Source organism: Apium graveolens, chromosome 3, assembly GCF_009905375.1.
Source record: "Apium graveolens cultivar Ventura chromosome 3, ASM990537v1, whole genome shotgun sequence".
Lineage (NCBI taxonomy): Eukaryota > Viridiplantae > Streptophyta > Magnoliopsida > Apiales > Apiaceae > Apium > Apium graveolens.
Window position 1 is genome coordinate 21,789,277 of NC_133649.1, and position 6,000 is coordinate 21,795,276.

Consider the following 6,000-nt stretch of genomic DNA (forward strand, 5'->3'; position numbering starts at 1 on the left):
ACAGAGAGACTATTATGTGTTGTCAGTGGAATGATTTTGGTCACTTTTTAAAATAAGTCAACTAATGATGGATGGTAAATACTTAGCAACGTGGTTTTCGTTAAATATATATCATGATACGGTTGGTTGGTTCCTTGGTTGACTACTAAAATAAGAACAATACTGCACGGAGACATTTTTTTCAAAATAAATGTAACAAATATAATATAAATCAACATAACACATAATTTTTTTCTGAAAAAAATCGAACTATAAAAAAATATAAAAAACATGTTATTTTATACATATATATGTAATGAATAGATATATTTTAATGAATATAAAAAGAGCTCAAAATATTAAAATTATAATTTATACTTATTCATTTTAAATCTGAATGCATGCACGCTTATATATTTAGTAAGATTATTTTAAATAAATTAGATAATTCTTAATTAAAACATATATTTATAACTTAGGTATAGGAATAACAATGGTCGGAACGAATCGGGTTTCGTAATATTCAAATCTGACATGTTATGTTTTTTGATTTAGATTTTAGGTTATACCGATCTGAAATCCGAAATTCGATCAAACCCGAAATCTGGAAAAAAATCCCGAATATATAATATTATAATTATATATATTACACATTATAATACGTTATATATTATGTATATATATTATTTTATATATACTATATACTATACAAACACAAATTATTGTATAATTTTTAAATATATGTTTAAGATTAGCTAATAATACACTCAAATAGATTTAATTATTGTATAATTTAAATGGGTAATAAGGTGAAAAGAGAATCTTCAAGTTATAAATCTAATTAAATAGGTATTAATTGAGTTGATTTTTAAAACATTAAATATATAATAACACAATTAATGTTGTGGTGAAATGGTTGAATATGACATGTTAAAACTTCAAGTCACGTGTTCGATCCCAATCACGTGCAATATTAATAATTACACAAATTTTCGGGTTTCGGGTCTCGGATATGAATATCCAATCCAAAAAAGATCGGGTTTCGAATCCAATCCAAAATTCGATGGATCGTGTTTGGGTATTCATTTTCGGGTATTTTTGGGGTTCTGATCAGGTTCAGGTATGGATAAAAATTTCGGGTTTTTGGATTTGGATTCCGACCTGATTGCTCTCTATAGTCTTATTTTTTTAAATGTAGGTTAAAGGTTTGTTGTAAAAGACATACATGTACTTTAACAAGACTAAGACATGTTGTCAAACCTAAGTAAGTTGTATTGTTATCTTAATTTGTATTTTATACTTGTAACATTTAAAGTCTGTAAAAATGTCAAAGGAGCAGACTGAAGTCTTTTTCTATAAACAGTGTCAAGCCTAAGAATTCTATCTGGAAGAAAATCAAGAAGATCATGTCTCAGAAGAATTATGAAGAAGTTTGGAGTTGAATAAATCTGTTTTAAGAAAAATACTCTAAGTCAAGACCTCTACAAGTCACATATTTAATGTTATAGAGAAGTCATTCAAGAACTTCAGAATGGCTTATCGAGAAGTCAGGAAAGCTACTAGAGAACTCAGAGATATCGACAAGCCAAATTGAAGAACTGAAGATTGGAGATATCGACAAGTCATTTCTTCACTAGAGAACTCATAGTTATCGACAAGTCTACATTCATCAGAGAACTCTGAGTTATCGATAAGTGAAGTTCCACTAGAGAACTCAGAGATATCGATAAGTCAAAATTCACTAGAGAACTCAGAGATATCGACAAGTTAATTATGCTAGAGAACTTTGAGATATCGACAAGTCAAGAAGCCACTAGAGAACTAAGAGTTATCGATAAGTTAAAGTGAAGATGTGAAGACTAGAGATCTTGACAAGCCTAAATTCTCTTATAGAGAACTTAAGACCTCTACAAGCCAAACTAAATATAGAGTACTAGAGATCTCGATAAGCCAATATACTTATCGAGATGTTGTTAGGAATATGTGTATTAGTTTGATGATAAGTTAAGCAAAATACTTAAGTAGAAATCTAGTGTTTGTAGCCTCAACGGATAAGACCATCTTGGCTATCCGTTGAAGGAGTAGCTTTACTTAGCAATAAGTTTAGTATTGTAGCACATTTCACTCTCTGGTTTCAAGCTGTAATTCTTAGATGTTGTTAGGAAATAATCAGTCATGTTGACTACTAATGGATGTACAAATAGGAGGGCTAATTGTAAATATTTCATGCCTTGTAATTTTGTATAAATGAAGAAGAGTCAACGGATATTGAAGACCTTCAACGGATAAGAAACAAAGCTTCAACGGATGTCTCTAATGCTTCAACGGATAATATCCATCAACGGATAAGTGCTTCAACGGATAAAGACTTCAACTGATAATGCATCAACGGATAAAGCTTCAACGGATAAAGCCTCAACGGATAAGGCATCAACGGATGAAAACTTCAACGGATGCTTAGTTCATTAGCAGTTGATAGTGACAATTCACAAGCTGACAGAGGCACATGGGTTGACAAAGACATACTGGAATGTGGAAGCCTCTAGGAGGAATCAAGAAAATGCAGCATTTCCATTCTGATGCAAACAAGGAAGTATTCAAAGATTTACAGATTATCCTAGATTGCATTGGATAGAGAAATGAAGAAGAAATATGTGAAGAATCTTTTCAATTGTATTTTACAGTTTGTCTTCACTTGTAAACTTGGTGATATATAAACCAAATAGCAGCTAGTAATTAGACATGAATTTTCCTGAGTTGTTTAATAATATCAAAAGAGAAAATCATCTAGTTTGTACTAGGAAGCAGCTGTGATTTAATTCTTTGAATCACAGATTTTCTGAAATAACACATCTCTGATGGAACAACAAATCCACCAGAAAAGTTTTTAAGTTCTTTGTGCTCATTACATTTGTGTTTGAATATATATCTGTCTGCATCAGCTTCAAGCAATTCACACACATTTGATCACTCAAACACTTAGCCTTAGAAACTGCTCAAAACTTGAAAAAGTTTTGAGATTTACATTCAACTCCCCTTCTGTAAATCTCATTATTAGTCCACTGGGAATAACAATTGGTATCAGAGCAAGCTCTTAACATACAAAGAGTTTAAAGATCTATTCTGCTAACATCATGAGTGCACAGAAGAATCCTCCTGCTACCATCATGAGTAGGAAGGATATTGGTGTAAAGATCCCAGTCCTGGAAAAAGATAATTATCATCACTGGAAAGTGAAGATGCATTTACATCTTCTTTCTCAAGATGAAAGGTACATCAACTGTATTGAAAATGGTCCTCACATCCCTCACAAAGTAGCCACAGCTGCTACTGCAACAGTTGCTGTTGGACAGTCCATTCCCAAGCCAAAAACAGAATGGACTATTGAAGACATGGAAGAAATCCGCAAGGATAAGAGAGCCATGAACATTTTGTTTAATGGCTTAGATCAAGATATGTTTGACAATGTCATCAATAGCCAAACTGCAAAGGAAGTTTGGGATACTGTACAAATCATCTGTGAAGGTACTGAGCAGGTCAGAGAGAACAAGATGCAGCTTCTTATTCAACAGTATGAATATTTTCACTTTGAAGAAGGTGAATCATTAAATGATATCTTCAACAGGTTTCAGAAACTGTTGAATGGATTGAAGCTGTATGGTAGAGTGTACCAAGTCAAGGATTCCAACTTAAAATTTCTTAGGTCTCTGCCAAAGGAATGGAAGCCCATGACTGTCTCTTTGAGAAATTCTCAAGATTATAAGAACTTCACACTTGAAAGATTATATGGAATTCTGAAGACTTATGAACTTGAAATGGAGGAGGATGAGCTGTTGGAAAAGGGAAAGAGAAAAGGAGGAACAGTTGCTCTTGTAGCTGACAGTGAGAAGATGGAAGCCAGGAATGAGGAGAAGACAATGCCAAGTCTCAAAATTGGCACAAGCAAATCAGAATCAAGCAAGGGTAAAGAGCAAGTTGCTGAGGATGAAGACAATTCCAGTCAGGGTGAATCTGATAATATTGAAGAACATTTGGCCTTTCTGTCCAGGAGGTTTGCAAAAATGAAGTTCAGGAAAAATACAAAGTTCACTAAGCCAAACAAAAACATGGTGGACAAATCAAAGTTCAAATGTTACAACTGTGGCATTAGTGGACACTTTGCAAGTGAGTGTAGGAAGCCAAATTCTGAGAAAAAGAAATTTGAGCAAGTTGATTACAAAAAGAAGTATTTTGATTTGCTCAAACAAAAGGAAAGAGCTTTTCTCACTCAAGATGATTGGGCAGCAGATGGGGTAAATGAAGATGATGATGTAGAATATGTCAACCTAGCCCTGATGGCTAATTCTGATGAAAATGAAACTAGTTCATCAAGCAACCAGGTAATTACTACTGATCTCTCTCAGCTTTCTAAACATGAATGCAATGAAGCCATAAATGATATGACCAATGAATTATATCATTTACGTGTTTCCCTTAAATCACTAGCGAAAGAAAACACTAGGATCAAGGAGAATAATGTGTTTTTAAGTGATAGGAATGCTATGTTAGAGGATCAGGTAATTGAGCTTGAAAAGATAAAACTTAAATGCTTGACTATTGAGAGTGAACTAGCAGATGCTGTTAAGAATGTAGAAATTCTTTCTACACAGTTAGAAAGTGAGCAAGAGGTAATCAAGGCCTGGAAAACATCTAGGGATGTTAGTGTTCAGATTGCAAAGGTTCAGGGAATTGAATCATTCTGTGAGGATGCCTGGAAGAAAAACAAAAAGGAGTTAGAATTAATTGATGGATTGTCAACGAATGTGGAATCAACGGATGATGAAAGTTATCCGTTGAAGGAAGAAAATGAGCATCCGTTGAAAGCTCATCAATTAAAACAGGCAAGTTCTTTTAAAAATAAAAATCTCAATAAAAAGAATGATTCAACTCTCAAGAACTTTGTCAAAGAAGGAGCTAGCACATCCAGAGATGTCAGTAAGGTGAATATAGGACACATGACTTTAGATCAGCTAAAAGATAGGCTTAAGTTGGTTGAGGATAAGAAGGAAACTAAAAGAAAATCTAAAAGAAATGGGAAGGTAGGGATTAATAAACATAACAATTACACACCTGATAGGTATGCTCCTAGAAAAAGCTGTGTGCATTGTAAAAGTGTTAATCACCTATCTGATAATTGCAAATCTGTTAAAAATGCTCCCATGCCTTCAAATCCCTCCATGCCTAACATGTCTATGTCACCTCTGCATGCTATGCCTGTTATGTCTCACCAGAATCCCCATACACATTTTGCAAACATGCCATATATTAACAATCCTTATTTTACTGCATTTAGTATGCCTCAAATGCCATACAATATGCCTATGCGGAATAACATGTTTGCACAACCTATGCCTTATCAAATTCAATAAAATGTGTTAAATGATTCTGTGACTAACCCTACACTTCAACCAACCACATCTGAGACCAAGGTTGACCCAAAGTTACCTAAGTCAAAAGATGCAGGAGGAATGAAGTCTAGGAAAAAGACTAACAAGGCTGGACCCAAGGAAACTTGGGTACCAAAATCAACTTGATTGATTTTGTTGTGTGCAGGGACAAAGAAGGAATCTATGGTACTTGGACAGTGGTTGTTCAAGACACATGACAGGAGATTTCACCCTGCTCACAGAGTTTAAGGAGAGAGCTGGCCCTAGCATAACCTTTGGAGATGACAGCAAATGATTCACTATGGGATATGGCTTGATTTCAAAAGAAAATGTCATCATTGATGAAGTTGCATTGGTTGATGGTCTCAAACACAATTTATTGAGCATCAGTCAACTATGTGACAGAGGAAATACTGTTTCCTTCAATTCTGAAGCCTGTATTGTCACAAGTAAAAAGGACAATAAAGTGGTTCTAACTGGAGTTAGAAAAGGGAATGTGTACTTAGCTGATTTCAACTCTACAGATGCAGAATCCATTACTTGTCTTCTCAGCAAAGCAAGTCCAGTTCAAAGTTGGCTATGGCACAAGAAGCTG